This window comes from Triticum aestivum, chromosome 3B, assembly GCF_018294505.1.
Source record: "Triticum aestivum cultivar Chinese Spring chromosome 3B, IWGSC CS RefSeq v2.1, whole genome shotgun sequence".
In the NCBI taxonomy this organism is placed as follows: Eukaryota; Viridiplantae; Streptophyta; class Magnoliopsida; order Poales; family Poaceae; genus Triticum; species Triticum aestivum.
Genome location: NC_057801.1, coordinates 237,974,030 through 237,997,201, shown reverse-complemented (window position 1 = coordinate 237,997,201; position 23,172 = coordinate 237,974,030).

Here is a 23,172-nt window from a genome sequence, read left to right as displayed (position 1 = left end):
TTAGCAACGGTGCACAGTTAGGGGAGAACACTTCTTGAAATTTTTGTAAGGGATCATCTTATTTACTACCGTCGTTCTAAGTAAACAAGATGCATAAACATGATAAACATCACATGCAATCAAATAGTGACATGATATGGCCAATATCATTTTGCTCCTTTTGATCTCCATCTTCGGGGCTCCATGATCATCATCTTCACCGGCATGACACCATGATCTCCATCATCATGATCTCCATCATCGTGTCTTCATGAAGTTGTCTCGCCAACTATTACTTCTACTACTATGGCTACCGGTTAGCAATAAAGTAAAGTCATTACATGGCGTTGTTCAATGACACGCAGGTCATACAATAAATTAAGACAACTCCTATGGCTCCTGCCGGTTGTCATACTCATCGACATGCAAGTCGTGAATCCTATTACAAGAACATGATCAATCTCATACATCACATATCATTCATCACATTCTTCTTGGCCATATCACATCACATAGCATACCCTGCAAAAACAAGTTAGACGTCCTCTAATTGTTGTTTGCATGTTTTACGTGGCTGCTATGGGTTTCTAGCAAGAACGTTTCTTACCTACGCAAAACCACAACGTGATGTGCCAATTGCTATTTACCCTTCATAAGGACCCTTTTCATCGAATCTGTTCCGACTAAAGTGGGAGAGACTGGCACCCGCTAGCCACCTTATGCACCAAGTGCATGTCAATCGGTGGAACCTGTCTCACGTAAGAGTACGTGTAAGGTCGGTCCGGGCCGCTTCATCCCACAATACCGTCGAAACAAGATTAGACTAGTAACGGTAAGCATATTGAACAAAATCAACGCCCACAACTACTTTGTGTTCTACTCGTGCAAAGAATCTACACAATAGACCTAGCTCATGATGCCACTGTTGGGGAACGTAGCAGAAATTCAAAATTTTCCTACGTGTCACCAAGATCTATCTATGGAGAAACCAGCAACGAGGGGAAGGAGAGTGCATCTACATACCGTTGTAGATCGCTAAGCGGAAGCGTTCATGAGAACGGGGTTGAAGGAGTCGTACTCGTCGTGATCCAAATCACCGGAGATCCTAGTGCCGAACGGACGGCACCTCCGCGTTCAACACACGTACAGCCCGGTGACGTCTCCCACGCCTTGATCCAGCAAGGAGAGAGGGAGAGGTTGAGGAAGACTCCATCCAGCAGCAGCACAACGGCGTGGTGGTGATGGAGGAGCGTGGCAATCCAGCAGGGCTTCACCAAGCACCTGCGGAGAGGAGGAGGAGGAGAGGCAGGGCTGCTCCAACAGAGGGAGAAAACTCATGTCCTGGGCAGCCCCAAAACCCCCACTATTTATAGGAGGAGGGGAGGGGGCTGCGCCTCCTCTAGGGTTCCCTCCCCAGGGGTGGCGGCAGCCCCAGATGGCATCTGGTGCGGCCAGAAGGGGGAGAGGGGGGAGGCGCACCTAGGGTGGGCCTTAGGGCCCATCTGCCCTAGGGTTTGCCCCCTTCCCCACTTCCCTTGCGCCTTGGGCCCTGTGGGGGGCGCACCAGCCCACCTGGGGCTGGTCCCCTCCCACACTTGGCCCATGCTGCCCTCCAAGGTTGGTGGCCCCACTTGGTGGACCCCCGGGACCCTCCCGGTGGTCCCGGTACGTTACCGGAAAAACCCGAAACTTTTCCGGTGACCAAAACAGGACTTCCCATATATAAATCTTTACCTCCGGGCCATTCCGGAACTCCTCGTGACGTTCGGGATCTCATCCGGGACACCGAACAACATTCGATAACCACATACAAACTTCCTTTATAACCCTAGCGTCATCGAACCTTAAGTGTGTAGACCCTACGGGTTCGGGAGACATGTAGACATGACCGAGACGTTCTCCGGTCAATAACCAACAGCGGGATCTGGATACCCATGTTGGCTCCCACATGTTCCACGATGATCTCATCGAATGAACCACGATGTCAAGGACTCAATCGATCCCGTATACAATTCCCTTTGTCTAACGGTATTATACTTGCCCGAGATTCGATCGTCGGTATACCGATACCTTGTTCAATCTCGTTACCGGCAAGTCTCTTTACTCGTTTCCATAACACATCATCCCGTGATCAACCCCTTGGTCACATTGTGCACATTATGATGATGTCCTACCGAGTGGGCCCAGAGATACCTCTCCGTTTACACGGAGTGACAAATCCCAGTCTCGATTCGTGCCAACCCAACAGACACTTTCGGAGATACCTGTAATGCACCTTTATAGCCACCCAGTTACGTTGTGACGTTTGGTACACCCAAAGCATTCCTACGGTATCCGGGAGTTGCACAATCTCATGGTCTAAGGAAAAGATACTTGACATTAGAAAAGCTTTAGCATACGAACTACACGATCTTTGTGCTAGGCTTAGGATTGGGTCTTGTCCATCACATCATTCTCCTAATGATGTGATCCCGTTATCAACGATATCCAATGTCTATAGCCAGGAAACCATGACTATCTGTTGATCACAACGAGCTAGTCAACTAGAGGCTCACTAGGGACATATTGTGGTCTATGTATTCACACGTGTATTACGATTTCCGGATAATACAGTTATAGCATGAATAAAAGACTATTATCATGAACAAAGAAATATAATAATAACACTTTTATTATTGCCTGTAGGGCATATTTCCAACAGTTGCCGCGGCAATAGGCGATCCCATGCAGAGCAGCGGAGCAGCTTGTGTAGGTGTGAATGGGGACCGGAGGAGGTGGCGGGCAGGGTGAGGGTTTTTGTGATGTGGAGGTGGTGAGGGTTTTCTTTTTTCTCTACTCCTATAAAAATGTGAGTTGGTGGTGATGGTGTGCCTGCCTTTACATCATCTTGACCGTTTGATATATAACGTAGGGCTGAGATGACAAGTTGCCCCATGCCATTTGCACTTTTACAAAAAAAATCCAGAGTGCAGAAAGCATTGTGGAGTAAGGACAACAGAACACAACAGTCTGGATATTCTCCTTTCTTCTTCTCTCGCGAAAGAAACAGACTCTTTGAGAATCTCCCAAATTGCTCGCCTCCAGCCACAATCCTAGATGAATTGGGTGAGTCAACCCCCCCCCCTCCCCGTGCGCGCCCTATAGCTTTAGTTACATTTGGCGGTGAGCTTTCCCAAAGACCTCTCCTTCTAGACCTGGCCGTGCAGGTTGTCTGAGACAAAGACGACAGTGGAGGCGGCTGCGATGTGCAGGTATGTTCAGTGTAGTAAGTATTTCATTTTTGCTTTGTGGTTGTCGGGTTGATTCCCTTTTGTTCAGGCTCTGGTTCTCAACCCCATGAGTCCCTTTCTTCTGTACTGCCCATGGAGGCTACCAGTACCGGGAACACCATGAGTCGGCTTAGGCATTGCAAACGCAGAGGATTTTATCCGGAGGCGAGATACTCGTTCCTGACAGCGCCCGCATCAATATGAGTCCCTCTGTAAGTTTTGTGTTTCTCCTACCAGATCAAGGAATGGACTATAGATGTGTATCAGATCAATTCATGGTTGAAATTATGGTCTCCCCTGAACATGTGATTTGTGAAATGTTTAGGAATGAATTGTTTTTGGATCTGTAAAGTACCTTCTTAGCTGCGGATTTACACATTCTACGTAATTATTTTCAGAAACTTGTAGTTCATCCTTAGTGAAATTCACTCTAATCCATTGCTTCAGGTTGGTACCAGTTTTGCTATTCAATATCTAGATCATTTTCTATTGTGCCATTTGTCAAATTTTTGTACTTGGCATGATTTGGTGCAAGGTGTAGAGCAGCAAGATCAAGCATGGCTAAATATATTTGTAAGTAGAGAAGTTAGCAAGTCACGCGTTCAAGGAAGAGAGACAAGCTTTGCCGAAAAACGGGGGGGCATGTGTTGACGCTCGAAAATGGCATGATCGCAAAGAGTGACTTGAGGTTGTAGCAAGATGAAGTCAAATATATGATTTCATCTCACCATTGGATGGCTCTCTTCAACCTGATCGAAATAGATATAGAGATGATCCAAAACGGAGCTTGGATGAAAAAGTTATGACAATCTTAGAGATGCATGTATTAACATCAGACTAAAGAATGGCATGAAACCTAATTATTATGGCTTCTGATGGGAAAAAAGTTACAACTGCAAAGTTCTTTGTCTCGTCGAAACGGACGATTTTGATATAAAAGTCGTCCCCATCCGAGGTCGTATGCAAAAGTTACAGACAAAACCGTGCGCTGCAGCAATGTTTGGCCGGATCATCTGGGCCGGGGTCCGGATCATCCGGGAAATCGAAGCACCGAAAACAACAGAAGGTTTATGATGAAGCCGGATGATCTGGGTCGAGTCCCCGGATGATCCGGATGGAGGCCGGACAATCCGGGTAGAAGTCCGGACGTCCGGACAACTTTTTCTGCTACAGACTTTAGAAAACGGCCCGAAACACCCTCAAGATGGCCTCAGATCAAAAAGTATTCAACATGAAAGTTGCGCGTCTCGTCAAGACGGTTGATTTTGATATAAAAACCGTCCAAATCCGAGGTTGTATGTGGATTTTAGAGCCAAAACAGTGAGTTGCTGTCAGAAAACTGGGCTAGGCCGGATCATCCGGGACTAGAGCCGGACATCCGGGCCGGAGGTCGTGAGAAGTCCGAGTTTTGTTAGATTTTGATGATTTGGACGGCAAGGCAAGTCCTTTTCTTGTATGGGAAGTCCATCCACCTCTTATATAGATAAGAGGTGACAGTCGATTGAACAACAACACACCATCGATCAATTCATCTATCATTTTTTACCTTTACTTTTATCTCTCTCCCTTGTTCTTATTCTTCCTCGTTCTTCTTTTGCAGGACGGCGAACCTCGAGGCCCTAGGGGCGGTCAGGCCGACCTAGGGCAGCACATAGCCGCCGCGCACCCTGACGGGATCCCTTCAGGACGTGTGGGGTTTCGGATCTACAAAAGCACCTTCCGAATTGCTTGCGTACAGCGCTTCCGAACGGGCCACATTTGACGTGAGCTGCGATGCATCATCCTCGACGTTGAAGGTACGCGATAATGTGTTCGTGTGCGAACACCGTCTCACCATTTCCGCTCTGGGCTCTGGCGCCTGAGAAGCGACAACGTGCAGAACCCGCGACGGTAACGACCAGACGTGGACGAGGCCAGAGGCAGGGCCCAGCCGGCAGCAGCCACTCCGCGTCTCTGACCGTGCGTCGACCCCCTCTCGCCTCAGTCTCCGGTCCCCGCGTCCCTACCCAGCAGCGGGAGTGCGTGGATTGCGGCGCCGGTGGACCACCGCGCTCGTGTCGATCTTTCACCAGTTCTCCATCCATCCCCACCATGCCCCACGGAGCCGCGAGCCAGTTGGGGTTGACCGGCTGGGGCCTCGAATTTTGCCCGCGATCCGTGCCCGGTACGTGCAGTTACTCCTCGTAGCCGGTGCGTTGCATGCAGTTGGGCGTCGGTATCGTCGACGGACGCCCCGCGGGTCCAATCATTTCCACGAGAAGCACTGACTTGGGGACGCCACAGATCACATCCTACGGATCCTGCAGTTTATAGGGAGTCAAGCGAGTGGATGGAGACGACTCCTACGGTCCTACCCAGTACCCAGCAGGAGTAGTTGCATGGCTTTAACTGGGCAAGTATGCACTTCTAGACGTCGAGACTGGACAGTATACATATTGATAGGGAGTCAAGCGAGAGTGGGTAGGCATGGACGAGTTGTAGCTGGATGGCTTCAACTAGCCAAGTGTGCAGATACTGATACGAGAAAGTGGCCAACTGGGTAGAGAGATGCCGCTCCGTTTTTCCCCTGCCCCAACCGATACGGCCATACGGGAGTATAGCTATACGCACCGAGTGACGGAGTGCGCATGCAATCACGCCGTGCTGTGCAACTTTGAACAGCAGTCGTCGTTGCCGACTTGCCCGTGGAGAATCCAGCAGTGGCAACGTGATCGGCTTGATTCGAGATTGACCGGTCGTATATATCTAGCTAACCGATCCTGCGCCCAAGAGTACTCCACGGCTCCACGGAGATGGGCAACTGACCGGTAGTACCACGTACAGGCAGTAAATCATGGAGGACATGAAGTCAACTGCCGCCGAGATGGGCAACTCATCCTGGTCACCCGGTCCCGTCGGATCACGCTACTCATGTAGTAGTAAGGTCTGTCTGTGTACGGCCACATTTTTATTTGCGGGATACGGCCACATTTCAAACACGTAGGTGAAAATGTCAAAGTACCCACCCTCCACTTGCATGAGAGATGAGACGACGCGACGGGAGCGTGCATGCATGCACCGAAAAGGAAACTCCAGTTCTGTGTGAACAGCGTCAACTCGGGATCTGATTACCTGAGATTTCTAGGCGTCTTCCAGAGCGGTGTCATTTAAGGATCTCCAAGCTTCCGCAACACATGGGGAGATTTTCCACCCTGCTGACAGTACTAGCGCGACCTCAAACATCACAACTTGCACAATAAAACTAGTCTAAACTAGCGATCAAAATCAAACCACGTAACGATGGAGAAGTACTTCGATCCGTTTTGGATCGTCTCGGCCGGACAATTTAGTAGCAGGCCAGAGTTGATCGACCCTTCTTCTTTCTAAAACATTGTCATCGTATGCACATATTCACGCAATGTCTACTGAAAACTGGAGTCGTGGAATTTTTACATTGACGAAGTCACCGTATATAGAAACATCACGTCTCATTGAAATGTTTTCTGTCATAACGAGACACATGCATGTTTGATCCCAGGAAGGGTACAACATACCTTTCAACTGTCCACCAGAGTTTTATTTAACCGGGATAAAATTCAATGTTTGATGGCTTTGGAAATGAGCAAATGGCAACTGTGCAGCCAACCAATGTGGTTTCAATATGAAACTCGTACATCTATATAATAGTTTGCGAGAGAAATTTGACAAAATGTGCACCCTTTTATTTTGGCTTTGACAAAATGACATGCCCATATGTCACAAGCCTGCGCCACAAAAGTCTCCGAGCCGGTAAGCCGCCTCGTAAGTAAGACATGCCACTGCTAATGTACCGACCACACCACGCTAGTAAGAATGTGACTGCAACATTCGTGAGCACCCACACTTGCCAAAAGGCGGGAATCGATGTTGTGAGTCCAATCTGAGACTGTGATCCGAACTTTCGTTTCATCATTGTTGTCAGTCGACCGCCACGGTGGACGAACAATAAGCGCCCCACCGCTGCCATCCACCAAGAGGTGGAAGGTCGTGCAGTAGTGACATGTGTCTTATGTTGCCATCCTCCTCATTAGGCAACAACCATTGTGAGGTCTTTGGCCCCAATAGGCAATAGCAGCGCATGAGGTTGGAGTGGAGGCCGGTTTGGAAGGGAGGCCTCTCCGCTGATCTTATAGATATTAATTTTGGCATTAGAAAACCTAAAACCCTTGTGCTACTTTTGTTTACTTTGAGCGATGTAGACCCTATAAAAACAGTTGTATCATTTTGTTAAGAAATGGAACACCTATTTGTCCAAAATAAATTCTAGCCAAAACCAAAAAAAGAGGATTTCAATATACATCTGACGTCAGATCATTAGCGTAAAAAATCGGACGCCCTCAGCTACGTCGGATTCCCATTGAATACATGGCACTTATTCGCTGCAGCGTGATGACTTTTCTGACAATTATTTACACCATACATGACAAGTTTCACTTTAAAACATGGCGAAACCTTAATACTAGAGCATGACAAATTTATCTGTTTTCGCATGGCAAATCTGAAATGTTCGCTTGAAAAGCCTAAAAATCCAATGTCAGATTTTTTTAATATTTTAGAGAAAAAAATGCTACCCAGTTTCGGTGTTAATATTTGTGAACTGTATTTGCAAAAAAAAAAAGTGAACTGAGCCTAGAATACGTAGCTGGCGTAATGATGCCATGAAGGACACAAAAGTCAGTGCAAACAACCGGTCGCCCGTTGACAAAAGTATTTCCACCGATGTCACCGCAACCACGTGTGGCAGCGACCCAGATGATTTGTTAACTAGCGGTGATTAACAAAGCTATTCGAGGACACGCGTACAGCTGGATTAGCGCTACTCGCGGGTCGCGTGATCGCGTCGACCCCCGTAGCAGGAGCACTACATTTCTACTATTTCCTCCAACGACTTGCACGCGCGAGAGGAGGTGACCAAGCATGTGGAGTGTGCTATCACGTCTGTGTCCACGATCAATCGTACAGTCTCGCGCCAGTCTTCTCCCAAATGCATATCACGTTTCCTGCATCGAACAAGTCGAAGCAAAAAAATTCAACGCTGGCTGTGTATATATGGAGCTAGCAAGCTTGTAGAAGAAACTCCACAGATAGACGTGAATATATTCTTTCCAAAGGTTATGCTAGTTCTCTCCGGAAATTGAACTGTTGTATTATTAGTTGAAGGGTTTTCAAAAATGTTAGGTGGAATTCTGAATTCCAGAGCGCGAGTGTGGTTGCCCACGCCGTACGGCTAGAAAAGAAAGAAAAATGGAAGCGTCGTCGCCCCCTGGAGACGCCACCCGCTGATTGGTGGATCTGGTCTTCATGCAGTCACCTGAACGGGACTTCCTCCCTGCCGCCCAGCACATACGTACGTGGCCCCATTGATTAACAGCCTAGTTAACCCCGATTAGACTAATGTTTATCTTTAGGGACTAGCATGGACAAGACACCTGTCCTTTTCCGTCGTGGAGATAAGAAAGAAAGAGAGAAACGACGGGTTAAGCGTCTACGAGCTAGCTTAGCTGGTAGAGTAGATCATAGAAAGCACGTAACTGAGCTGATTAAAGTACGGTATTATCCCATGAGATCTCCTTAATCTGCCCTCATTGACTTGCTGTAAACAGACAAAAGGAAAGTCTTCTTGCTCTCATCAGGTGCTAGGAAACTCGAGCGATGTCCATATAGAGAAGAAGAGAATAATATGGTCTAGCTAGATTACTAGCATTAGAGTAGCCTATCGGATGGTGATGTGATGGAGCGTCGAGTGATACGCCGTGTGAACTCCGGGTGATGCCGGCGCCCGCGGTACGGTCGGCCGGCCTCCGCACGTCTTCCACGGCTGATTTCTTGGACCGGCGCCTTTTTGACGCAGACGATTGAACCCGCGTAGACCGCCCAGGAAAGAAAGAAAGAAACCACCGTGTCTACTCAACAACCTCTCTCTCTCTCTCTCTCTCTCTCTCTCATGCCCATCACTCACGTTGAAAAATGATTAGTGGGTGCACCTAATCGGGGAACTTCGCTAACATGTTTTGTAACCTTGTTGCTCAATCTAAATTATGATATGATGAACAATCTCCTCTTGTTTCCTTTTTTCCGTTCTTGTGCAAGGAGCTGCAAAAGTAGGGGATATCTCTTTCAGTTCTGTTCCGGACCAACAGAAAAGCTCTTCTCTTCTTTCCGGAAAGGCATATCCATACCAGACACTCCGGAGTGTCTTTCCTATGTGCCACTTTATCCTCCTCGAAAGCAAAAGAAGGAGCGAGCATCTTGGACTTGACCAAGGAGTACAAACTTGCATGGGGCGATGCCAATGTTTCGACTCTAGACTCTAGTAATATTAATCCTCACATAATTGCATGGCATGGCATGCTACGTAAACTCACGTTGCTTCTCAGTTACTCCCCATCAGAATATATGTGAATGGGGAAAAGGAGATATCCACACTAGGAGTTGGAGGAGAAGATTTTGGTGGGATGATGGATGGAAGGCAAAAGAGGTTGAAGAGCGGAGACGGCATTGACCGATATATATATATATATCATTGTCCGTGCGATGCTCTCTTCTGGTCTTCACGACCACGTGGGCGCGAGAGATGCCAACCAGGCATCACAAACCTATCCATCACACCACTCCATCGTCACCAAGCGACAAGGACGCGAGGAATATTGCGGAACAAGATTGAGCGAGCCCATCGGTGTTATCGGCCTTGGGCACTGGACTACTGCGATATCTACCATTGTTTCGGGTTGGAGAAGCTTCCGAAAAAGACAAATCGCGTGTTGGTTAAGACTTTGATTCGTGCATCAGTCTTCGTGTCTTAGAAGAGGTGAGCAACTTTGGACTTATATAGACGGATTTTTTTCCCTCCTTCCTCGGGTCTGAAGAACTCTCAGTACCAAGTGTGCACAAAGGCATATCAGTACAGAGCACATAGTTGAAAATTTTGGCTGACAATCGCCTACCAGGCCCTGAATCCACTGATTAACTGGCTTTGCTACTTTCAGAATGTATCGCGTGGTTCCAGTTTTCAGACAAGATATGCAAAGGCAATTGGCCAAGTGGTGTTTACTCATGCTAAAGTACATGCAGCCAGGACTGGAACTTGATAGATACTAGTGCAATTTCTGAAACTTAACTTTGTTTGCCTTACCTAAAGTAGTGATCTAAACGTCCTTATATTTCTTTACAAGAGGGAGTATTATATTATGAATGCCACCGGAGATATGCCCGTCTCATCAACACGCATTTGAATCGTGATGCCTGAAGTGTTGACTCCAGAACCAGGCGTGTTGGCAAAATATAATATCATGGTACATTACTCAAACAAGTCAGTAACTTGGTAGCAGAGAAGGAAACCAACTAACGGGTGTTGTAACCGAAAGTACCCTTCCGAGGTCGAGCTCAAATGAACTCGGATGAACAGTAAAATGAAAACAAATTCAAAAAGTTCTGAAATTCTTTTGTGGCAAACTTTGACAAATCTTCTAAGGTTTGCACATTTTCATCATGAGATCACACTCATGGAAGGCGTGGCAAAAAAAATCAGTGCTCCAAAATACATTCAAAAGTAGCATTTCCGGAGCATAGATTTTTTTTGTCACACCTTCCACGAATGTGATCTCATGATGAAAATTTGCAAGCACTAGAACATTTGTCAAAGTTTACCAAAAAAACAATTCAGAATATTTCGAATTTTACATTATTTTTTTGATTTTACTTCATCTAAACTCATTTGAGCTCAAGCTCAGATACTCTGTGTCCCGTTGTAACGAATCTTGATTATAGCATTCATCATTGGCTCCACTTCCACCAAAATAACACACGAATGTTTTACACTTTACATATATGTCAAACAACCGAATTTTAAATTTGGGTAAGTCAATTTCTTGGCCTTCCATTTTTCCTCTGAGATTCGTGTTGTTTTCTCCTTCTGTGTGTGGTCTGTCTTGTTTTGGGCTGTGAATAATTGTCTGGCCACTGTTTTGGATCAGTCAATCCCTTAATGGGCTGAGCCCATTGCAATGTGACCCACCCTTCCCTCTCTACCATTGTTTCTCTCTGTGTTTTTTTTTGGTTTTATGTGTTTCGCTTTTATTTTCTATTTTCTTTATTAGTAAGTTTTTTTTTATTTTGTGGTTATTTATGAGACGTTGGGTGAGGATAAATATATACACACAAATACAAGAGCATTTTTCACTAGTGTAGTGTCAAAAATGCTCTTATATTATAGGACGGAGGGAGTATACAATATGTGTGAAAATGCATGATTATATGAGCATTCATGCATAGTACAAAAAGTGCAATTTGCAAAGTTGTGTACAAGTTTTAAATTTTTTACGTTTATTTTTCTTGTTCTTAAAAGGTACTCCCTGCGTTCCAAACTAGGTGTCTTAACTTTTTACTAACTTTAGTACAAGGTTATACTAAAGTTGAGACACTTATTTTGGGACACAGGGAGTAATACAAATGTCACTAACTCATTGTTCATTGTAAAACTTCATTAATTTGATTTGATTTTGCAATTATTTTATTTTCTTTATTCTTGAATGGTAATACCAAAGCCACTATTATATGCTCATTCCTACATATATTTTTATAGACATTGTGTGCATATTTTGTCATTATTATTTTTAGTTTTTTTTCATTTTTCCTACTTAAATAGTAATACCAATACCAAAAATTAATTATTCCTTAGAAAACTTTATTATTTTACTTTATTTCTTCTCAAAGGATAATACCAAAGCCATTAATTTATTCTTTCATAGGAAATTGCATTATAGTGATTCCTGTTTATTTTTTATTTTATTTTGATTCTTCTTAAAAGGTAATACAAATTCCACTAATTCATTCTTACTTAAATATTTTTTTGATTTACTAAATAAAAACTTAGAATTTTTCTATTTTATTTTGTTTTAGTTTATATTTCATTTCATTTCTTATTTAAGGGTAATACCAATGCCACTAGTTCATTCCATCTGATGAAACTTCGTTTTTGCAAATATCCTATTATTATATGCATATTCTTGCATATCATAAAAAGCACAATTTTGTGTAATTGTATGATTTTTATACATTGTTGGCTTCAGATAATGTTTGATTTGTTTAATCATAAAAGGTAATACAAATGCCACTAATTCATTCTTCCTTTGAAAACTTCATATTCCAATCTTGTTTTAATATTTCAATTTTTGATTTTCTTTCATTTATTGCTTCTTGAAGGGTAATACAAACGCCACTAATTCATTCTTTCTTAGAAAAAAATTTATTTTATTTTTTACTTTATATTTCATGTTGATCTTGTTTTGTTTTAGTTTATAATTCATTCTTCTTTGGAAAGTTATTTTTTTGCGACAATTTTGCTATATGTACTTATTCTTGCATATTATAAAATGGTGCAATTTTGATGTAAATTTGTGAAAAATTGACATTGTTTGTTTTAGATTACTTTCTATTTTCTTTTTTTGTAAAGGATAATAAAAATGCCACTAATTCCTTCTCCTTGGAAAAGTTCATATTTTAATTTTGTTTTAGTTTTTATTTTATTTTATTTCTTCTTAATGGTCAATACCAATGCCAATAATTCATTGTTAGAAAAATTCATTAGTTTGATTTTGTTTAATTTTTATTTTATTTTCTTTCTTCTTCAAGGTTAATACCAATGCCACTAATCCAGACCCCCTTAGAAAACTTATTTTTTGTAAAACTTTCACTATTATATGTGTATTCTTGCATATTGTAAAATTTTGTCCTTATTTGACTATTTTTATATATTTTCATTTTTTGAAGGGTGATACCAATGCCAATAGTTATCATTTTTTTTAGAATTGTTTTGTTCATTTATTCTGTAAGGCGGCACCACCACAAGTATTAGAACTTCAGGTGAGCCCCCTTTTTCTTCTTTTGGGTTATCAGGTTAACAACTCATTGTAATTAAATTCATGTTTATTAAATTTTTTGTTGTGTTCTAAGAATAGTTAGAGAATATTTTGCTATCAAATGTGGCCTTATTTATATATGATAGGGTGGAGTTGTGTGGTTGAAAGAAGGGTTAATTAGATAAATACCACACCAACTATGGCAATTCATAAAAATGCCACTGCAATTTCCAGACTTTGAAAAATGTCACTGGAATTTTTGCACACTTTGAAAAGCGCCACTGCAGACTTCAAAAAATGCCACTGGAAATGGCATGAAATGGTATTTTCAAAGCTTGGAAATTGCAGTGGCATTTACCAAAATCACCAAATTTGAAGTGGCATTTATCAAATTAACCCTTGAAAGAAAGCCACATCTCAATGTGAAGATGATCGATAGGACTCGTACTACATGTTTAGCATTTCTAAAGAAGCACTCCGGGCAGTGTTGATGTTTTTGACCAACGAGACAGAGACAGGAGCCGCTCGCACAAGCATCACTAGTGCGTGTGGTTGCGCATGCAGGTAGCTAGCCAACCAACCTGCTACATGTCAAGAACGCGTGTGCCTACCTTGGTTGAACCGTGGATGTACTGTAAATCAAACAATTTTTTGTGTGCCAAACATGGCCCAACTCCTATTGTTATCCCCCCCCCCCCCGGCATTTCCTATTTAGCGCTGCAGGCGCCGGTTATAGCTGTTTCTGCAAACCGGCGCCTGCAGCGACGCTAGCTGGGCTCGGCCTAATTACCAGTTCTCCCCCTGGCTATCAAATGTGGCCTTATTTATATATGATAGGGTGGAGTTGTGTGGTTGAAAGAAGGGTTAATTATATAAATACCACACCAACTATGGCGATTCATAAAAATGCCACTGCAATTTCCAAGCTTTGAAAAATGTCACTGGAATTTTTGCACACTTTGAAAAATGCCACTGCAGACTTCAAAAAATGCCACTGGAAATGGCATGAAATGGTATTTTCAAAGTTTGGAATTGCAGTGGCATTTACCAAAATCACCAAATTTGAAGTGGCATTTAACAAATTAACCCTTGAAAGAAAGCCGCATCTCAATGTGAAGATGATCGATAGGACTCGTACTACATGTTTAGCATTTCTAAAGAAGCACTCCGGGCAGTGCTGATGTTTTTGACCAACGAGACAAAGACAGGAGCCGCTCGCACAAGCATCACTAGCGTGTGTGGTTGCGCATGTTGGAAATATGCCCTAGAGGCAATAATAAATTAGTTATTATTACTATATTTCCTTGTTCATGATAATCATTTATTATCCATGCTATAATTGTATTGATAGGAAACTCAGATACATGTGTGGATATATAGACAACACCATGTCCCTAGTAAGCCTCTAGTTGACTAGCTCGTTGATCAATAGATGGTTACGGTTTCCTGACCATGGACATTGTATGTCATTGATAACGGGATCACATCATTAGGAGAATGATGTGATGGACAAGACCCAATCCTAAGCCTAGCACAAAGATCATGTAGTTCGTATGCTAAAGCTTTTCTAATGTCAAGTATCATTTCCTTAGACCATAAGATTGTGCAACTCCCGGATACCGTAGGAATGCTTTGGGTGTACCAAACGTCACAACGTAACTGGGTGGCTATAAAGGTGCACTACGGGTATCTCCGAAAGTGTCTGTTGGGTTGCACGAATCGAGACTGGGATTTGTCACTCCGTGTAACGGAGAGGTATCTCTGGGCCCACTCGGTAGGACATCATCATAATGTGCACAATGTGACCAAGGGGTTGATCACGGGATGATGTGTTACGGAACGAGTAAAGAGACTTGCCGGTAATGAGATGGAACAAGGTATCAGGATACCAACGATCGAATCTCGGGCAAGTACAATACCGCTAGACAAAGGGAATTGTATACGGGATTGATTGAGTCCTTGACATCATGGTTCATCCGATGAGATCATCATGGAACATGTGGGAGCCAACATGGGTATCCAGATCCCGTTGTTGGTTATTGACCGGAGAACATCTCGGTCATGTCTGCATGGTTCCCGAACCCGTAGGGTCTACAACTTAAGGTTCGATGACGCTAGGGTTATAAAGGAAGTTTGTATGTGGTTACCGAATGTTGTTCGGAGTCCCGGATGATATCCCGGACGTCACGAGGAGTTCCGGAATGGTCCGGAGGTAAAGATTTATATATGGGAAGTCCTATTTTGGCCACCGGAAAATGTTCGGGATTTTTCGGTATTGTATCGGGAAGGTTCTAGAAGGTTCCGGAGTGGGGCCCACCTGCATGGGGGGACCCACATGAACGTGGGTAGTGGGGGCAAGGCCCCACACCCCTGGTCAAGGCGCACCAAGATCCCCCCTTAGAAGGAATAAGATCATATCCCAAGGGATAAGATCAAGATCCCTAAAAAAGGGGGATAACAATCGGTGGGGAAGGAAATGATGGGATTTCTTTCCTCCCACCTTTTCCAACGCCCCAATGGACTTGGAGGGCAATAAACCAGCCCCCTCCACCCTTATATATATTGGGGAGGCGCATGGGAGCTTCACCCTTCCCCTGGCGCAGCCCTCCGCCTCTCCCAAGTACTCCTCCTCTCTCGCGGTGCTTGGCGAAGCCCTGCAGGATTGCCACGCTCCTCCACCACCACCACGCCGTTGTGCTGCTACTGGATGGAGTCTTCCTCAACCTCTCCCTCTCTCCTTGCTGGATCAAGGCATGGGAGACGTCACCGGGTTGTACGTGTGTTGAACGTGGAGGTGCCGTCCGTTCGACACTAGGATCTCCGGTGATTTGGATCACGACGAGTACGACTCCTTCAACCCCGTTCTCTTGAATGCTTCCGCTTAGCGATTGTAAGGGCATATTTATCCCTAAGTGTTTTGGTGATTGATGACAATGCTTTTGCGGACTAATCGTGTGCCTTGAGTCCGTCAGATACTTCATCATTAGGCACAAGACGATTCGGTGCCCCTCGGAGACTGTTGAAGCCGGCGTTGTTCTACGTTTCTCTTTGGTGGAGTTGAGTCGTAGGAGAGCCATACTATTAAGAGGGGGTCCGCGTCGGAAAGGTTTGGGTGGAATCAACATGTACACTTGTCCCTCCTTTCCCTGCACTTTGGAGCTGCCCTTCGTTATCTTGGTTGTGCGAAAACTTGGCGACTACTGCTGTACTTGCGGTAGTACCGCAGGTACAAGCGGTAGTACCGCTGGGTGTCACGGTAGTACCGCCCCTCCAGAGCGGTAGTACCGCGGCACCCAGGCCTTGTGCCGCTCCGGTGCGGTAGTAGTTGCGGATGTAAATTTTTACATCCGCGCCCACCACGGTAGTACCGCTCGGCCCGAGCGGTAGTACCGCGGTGGCTCACGGTAGTACCGCTCCCTTGGAGTCGTAGTACCGTGGTCCTTCGACCTAGTACCACAGTGTCACGGTAGTAGGCGCGGATGTAATTTTTTACATCCGCGCCTACCACGGTAGTACCGCGCCTAGTGAGCGGTAGTACCGCACCGGGTTTTTGCACCACCCCAGTTTCGGCGAAAGTAGGCACGGATGTAATTTATTTCATCCGCGCCCTTCCCAGGCCGTGACTCTCCTGCCTTGCGGTAGTACCGCAAGGGGGAGTGGTAGTACCGCGCCAGCGGTAGTACTGCCCCGTAGTCAGGCTAGTTTCGGCCTGTGTTGCTGCCGCGGTAGTACCGTGGTCGCCCACGGTAGTACCGCGCAGCCTCGCGGTAGTACCGCTTCCTTGGAGCGGTAGTACCGTGCGTCGCGGGCTGAACATGTGGATAACGGTTGGATTTTTCCCACGACTATATAAAGGGTGTCTTCTACCTCTAGTTGACTACCTCTTCCACCTCTAAGCTCCATTGTTGCTCCAAGCTTCATTTTCGCCCGATCTCTCTCCCTAGCCAATCAAACTTGTTGATTTTCTCGGGATTGGGTGACAAGGGCCCGATCTACACTTCCACCACAGGATATTTGATTCCCCCCACTTATCCCTTGCGGATCTTGTTACTCTTGGGTGGTGAGCACCCTAGACGGTTGAGGTCACCTCGAAGCCATACTCCATTGTGGTGAAGCTTCGTGGTGTTGTTCTTGTTGGGAGCCTCCGATTGTTGTGGAGATTGCCCCAACCTTGCTTGTAAAGGTTCGGTCGCCGCCTTCAAGGGCACCGATAGTGGAATCACGGCATCTCGCATCGTGTGAGGGCGTGAGGAGAATATGGTGGCCCTAGTGGCTTCTTGGGGAGCATTGTGCCTCCACACCGCTCTAACGGAGACGTACTTCCCTTTAAAAGGAAGGAACTCCGGTAACACATCCTCGTCTCCACCGGCTCCACTCTTGGTTATTTCGTGCCTTTACTTCCGCAAGCTTACTTATTGTTACATCTCTTGCTTGCTTGTGTGCTAGTTGTTCTTGCATCATATAGGTTGCTCACCTAGTTGCATATCTAGACAACCTATTTTGTTGCAAAGTTTAATTTGATAAAGAAAAGCCTAAAAATTGTTAGTTGCCTATTCACCCCCCTCTAGTCAACCATACCGATCCTTTCAATTGGTATCAGAGCCTCGTCTCTTTATTAAGGACTTTGCCGTCCGAAGAGTATGGTTGACACCAACGATGGTGCGGAGGAACACTCCGGTGTGAATCCCATCTCGTCTTCGGCCGAAGGGGGAACCTCGGTCTCTCGTGAGGAATTCAATGTGGCTTTAGACACATTGAAAACCTCCATGACGGCCGAGGTTAAAAGCATGTTTAATGATTTTCTAGAGGGACTTAAACTATCTACCGCGCCAATGAAAGTGGGTGATCCTACTAACAAGGTGGCGGATGCTTTCTCCGACAAGGGGGAAGCTAACAATGAAAAGAGTCCTTCTAGTAGTGGTAGAAATGGCACCGGCATCTTCGCCCATGTGGAACCCCCAGTTTATGGAGGGCCAATCCCCTCCACTCATTTGAATCATGCCGGTCCACCTCCTAAATATGAGAAACATGGAGATTTTGATAATTGGGTATATCGCTTTAAGCGTCATTTGAAACATGTGAACACTAACCTTTGGAGAATTATTGAAGAAGGTTTTTATCCTCATGACCCAAGCAACTTCACCCCTCGAGAGGTCGTGGACAATCAATTCAATGAGAGTGCTCTCTTCATCATCCAAGATGCAATCCTTCCCGAAGATCTCCCTCATCTTCGACCCCATGTCGTGGCTAAAGAAGCATGGAAATGTGTCGAGGGTCTCTATCGTGGAAGTGTTAGCATTCAACGCTCCAACTATGAAGTGGTGCAAGATGAAGCCGATGAGTTTGCAATGAAAGAAGATGAAGAACCTCGTGAGCTCTTCCGAAGAGTGACCAAACTCGTGGTCGCACTTCGAGATCATGGAAGCAAGGACACGGATGACAATTGGATCAAGCGGAAGTTCCTCAAGGCCATGATGCCCTACAACAAGGCCATGTCCTCCGTCATTCGTCAACGACCGGACTTCCACACCATGACCTCAAGTGAAGTGTTGGATGAGTTCGTTGCAATGAGCATCTTGGACAAGACCGCCGACAATGCGGTGCTCCGGTCTCAAAGAGCAAAGAAGCCTAACCTTGCTTTGAAGGCCAAGGTTACTATGGAAGAAGAGGAAGAAGTGGAAGATGAGGAAAGCAACCCCGAAGACACCAAGTTTGACTACCATGAGCACATGGCTCTTGCTTCAAGACAATTTTGGAGCAAGAAGAGCTCAAGACCCAACTTCAACAAAAACAACTCAAGTGGCGTCAAGGGCAAGCAATGAGTTAGAACTTGCTTCAACTGTGGCAATGTGAGCCATTTCGTTGCGGATTGTCCTTACGAGAAGCGGGAAGACAATGGTGGCAAGTTCATTCGGAAAGACAAAGCCAAGTCCTTCCCCAACAAGAACAACTTCGCCAAGAAGACTCCCACTCGTGGGTTGGTGGTTCAAGAAGAATACCAAGAGGATGACGATGATGATGAAAATGAAGAAGCAACGGCCATGGCGTCCATTGCCATTGCTACTCCCCGGGTGTCTCTCTTCGAATCACCCAACGAAAACATCACTGCTAGATGCCTCACGGCTAAAGCTTCAAACAAGGTAACCCCCAACATCACAACCACCATCATTACTAATCCCTACTTAGAGGATTGCATTGATGGACATGTTGAGTCTAATGAGGAAGTGAATGAATTTGAGTCTTTTATGAGTAAGCTCAAGGGAAAGTCCAAGAAGCACTTTGTCGCTCTCTTGGAACAACTTGGTGAGGCCAATGACATGATCGAGGCTCACGAAGAAACCATCTCCAAGATGGAAGGTCATAGTCATGACTATGCCGATGAGATATCGGATCTCTCTAATGCTCTTGAGGAAGAGCGTGTGCATCGTTTGACTCTTGAGGAGTCACACAATGATGACCATGCTAAGTTAAAGAAAGATCTTGATCATGCTCTTGTCATGTCTCGTGTGCTAACCTCCGAGAAGGCTAAACTTGGGGTTGATCATGCTAGACTGAAAGAGGAGTTTGAGATACTTGACAAGGCCCACAAGGTCTTGAAGGGTACTCATGCTAGCCTCAAAGAGTCTCATGCTCAACTCCAAGTTAAGCTAATCAAGGAAAAGGCCACCTTTCCTCATATGGTATTAATTGATAATGCATGTGCTACTAACCCTTGTTGTGAGCATGTGCATCTTGTGGAGGAAAATGCCAAGTTGAAGGATCAACTTGAGAAAGGCCTTGTGTCTTGCATTCAAGGTGAGAAAAACCTCAACGACCTTTTGAGCAATCAAAAGGAAGTTGTGGCCAAAGAAGGAATTGGGTTTGCACCCAAGTCCAAGAGCAAGAAGAAGAAGAACAACAAGACCAATCGTCCTCCTCCTCTCAAACAAACATTCGTGAAAGAGGGAGAGGGTGCTCCTAAGAAGAAGAAGGAGAAAGTGAAGGAAGTTGATGTCCAAAAGGGCAAAAGCATTTCCTCAAACAAAGCCGGCGACTTTAACCCGTCATATGTGTTGTGCCGTGCTAGTGATGAACATGTTTATGCTAGATTTGTTGGTTCTTCTTATGAGTACATTGAATGGTCTATTTGGGTTCCCAAGACCCTTGTTACTAACATCAAAGGACCCATTACTAAATGGGTACCTAAAACCAAGCATTGATCTCGTGTAGGTGTTTGCTTCCGGTGGGGGATCATGGTTGCTCGATAGTGGAGCAACAAATCATATGACCGGGAGCAAGGACTTGGTGGTGGACGTGCAAGAGATTCCATCTATGCCCACCAATGTCGAGTGGGGTGATGCATCACATTCTAAGGTATTGGGCCTCGGCAAGGTTGTCATTTCTCATGATCTAACGATCGAGAAAGTCATGCTTGTTGAGTCCCTTGCATTCAATTTACTTTCCGTTCGTCAACTTGCACTCATGGGCTTTGCTACATTCTTTGATATTGATACCGTGGCCCTCTTGTGGAGCAAGACTCTTAAAGTAGCCTTTGTTGGGCATGTCGAGAACGGTCTCTATGTGGTTAACTTTTCGGAGCGACCCACTAAGACCGCGACATGCCTAATGGCTAAAGTTGACGTGGGATGGCTTTGGCATCGCCGTTTAGCCCACGTCAATATGAGATCTTTGCAAAGTCTTCTCAAGGGGGACCATGTTCGTGGACTAACAAATGTTAGTTTTGCCAAAGATCGTGCTTGCAGTGCTTGTATCGAAGGAAAGCTTCATGAAAAGGCCCACCCTCCTTCAACCATCATCTACTCGAAGAGACCCTTGGAGCTCCTTCACATGGATCTCTTCGGGCCTCCATCTTTTGATAGTCTTGGAGGAAGAAAGTATTGCTTGGTGATTGTGGATGATTATTCAAGATACACTTGGGTATACTTCTTCAAGAGGAAGAGTGAGACCCAACAAACCGTCATCAACTTTGCAAATGAAGCTCAACGTCAACATGATGCAAAGATCTTGACAATAAGAAGCGACAACGGCACCGAGTTCAAGAACTACACCTTGGATGAGTTTCTTAGTGATGAGGGGATCAAGCATCAATATGCGGCACCTTATACCCCTCAACAAAATGGTGTTGCGGAGAGGAAGAACCGGACGTTGATGGATGCGGCAAGGACCATGATGGCGGAGTTCAAGTCTCCGTACAACTTTTGGGCCGAAGCCATCAACACCGCATGTCATGCATCCAATCGGCTCTATCTTCGCAAAGGCTTGAACAAGACTCCTTATGAGATTCTCACCGGCAACAAGCCCAACCTCAAGTACTTCCGGGTGTTCGGTTGTAAGTGTTTCATTCTCAAGAAAGGTGTTCGTTTGTCTAAATTTGAGGCTAGAGCTCATGAGGGCATATTTGTTGGTTATGCTACAAACTCTCATGCTTACCGTGTTCTCAACAAGTCCACCGGACTCATTGAGGAGACGTGTAACGTGGAGTTTGACGAAAATAACGGCTCCCAAGTGGAGCAAAGTGGTACTTGTGATGTAGGTGATGAAATTCCTCCCCAAGCCATAAGAAGAATGGGTATTGGTCAAATCCTACCCATTGAGGAACCCCTTGTGGCCGAAGGAGAAGGACAATGCTCTACTCAAGTAGAGCCATCACCTCATCAAGACCCACACGCTTCCGAAGAACAAAGTGAAGGCCCTCAACCTCGTGAACAAGACCAAGGGCAAGATCAACCTCAAGACGGTGATGAACCTCTAGATGATGCCCAAGGTCAAGTTCTCCCCCTCGAGCAAGTTCAAGATCAAGAGCAACCTCAAGATCAAGAACAAGCTCAAGACGGCGCTCAAGATGATCAAGTCAACCCTCCTCCTTCCACACCCGAGGAGGAATTAGAGCGTCGTGCCGTGAAGATTGCTTCCAAGCTCACCACCCAAGGCCATCTCATGGAAAATGTGGTTGGAAGCCTAAGAAAGGGGGTAAGCACTCGTAGACAATTGGCAAACTATTGTGAACATCACGCGTTTGTCTCTTGTGTTGAACCCCAAAAGGTCTATGAGGCGCTCGAAGACTCGGATTGGCTCAATGCCATGCATGAAGAACTCAACAACTTCGAGTACAACAAGGTGTGGAGATTGGTGCCAAGACCATCCGGGAACCACAACGTCATTGGAACCAAGTGGATCTTCAAGAACAAGCAAGATGCTCATGGGAACATCATTCGCAACAAGGCAAGATTGGTAGCACAAGGCTACTCCCAAGTCGAGGGTATCGACTACGGTGAAACCTTTGCTCCCGTTGCTCGTCTTGAATCCATTCATTTGTTGATTGCTTATGCTTCCCATCACAACTTTAAGTTGCAACAAATGGATGTGAAGAGTGCTTTTCTTAATGGTCCTATTAATGAGTTGGTCTATGTCAAGCAACCCCCCGGGTTCGAGGATCCCTACTTTCCGGATCATGTGTATCAACTCGATAAGGCACTCTATGGCCTTAAACAAGCCCCACGTGCGTGGTATGACCACCTTACCGAGTTGTTACAAGATCGTGGATTTGAGGTGGGGCTAATCAACCCCACTCTTTTTACTAAGAAGGTTAACGGGGAGTTGTTTGTATGCCAACTATATGTTGATGATATTATCTTTGGTTCTCCTAACAAAGCTTTCAATGAAGAATTTGCCGCTCTCATGACCTCCAAGTTTAAGATGTCTTCGATGGGAGAGTTGAAGTTCTTCCTTGGTTTCGACATCAAACAAAGAAGAGAAGGAACCTTCATCAACCAAGCCAAATACACTCAAGACATGCTTAAAAGATTCAAGCTAAGTGATGTCAAGCCGGCTACTACACCAATGCCTACCAAGTGCCAACTTGACATCGATCCCAATGGTAAAGCGGTGGATCAAAAGGTATATCGCTCCATGATTGGCTCCTTGCTTTACCTTTGTGCATCTAGACCGGATATCATGTTGAGTGTGGGGATGTGTGCATGTTTTCAAGCCGCACCAAAGGAAAGTCACTTTGTGGCGGTCAAGCGAATCTTTCGATATTTGGCTCATAC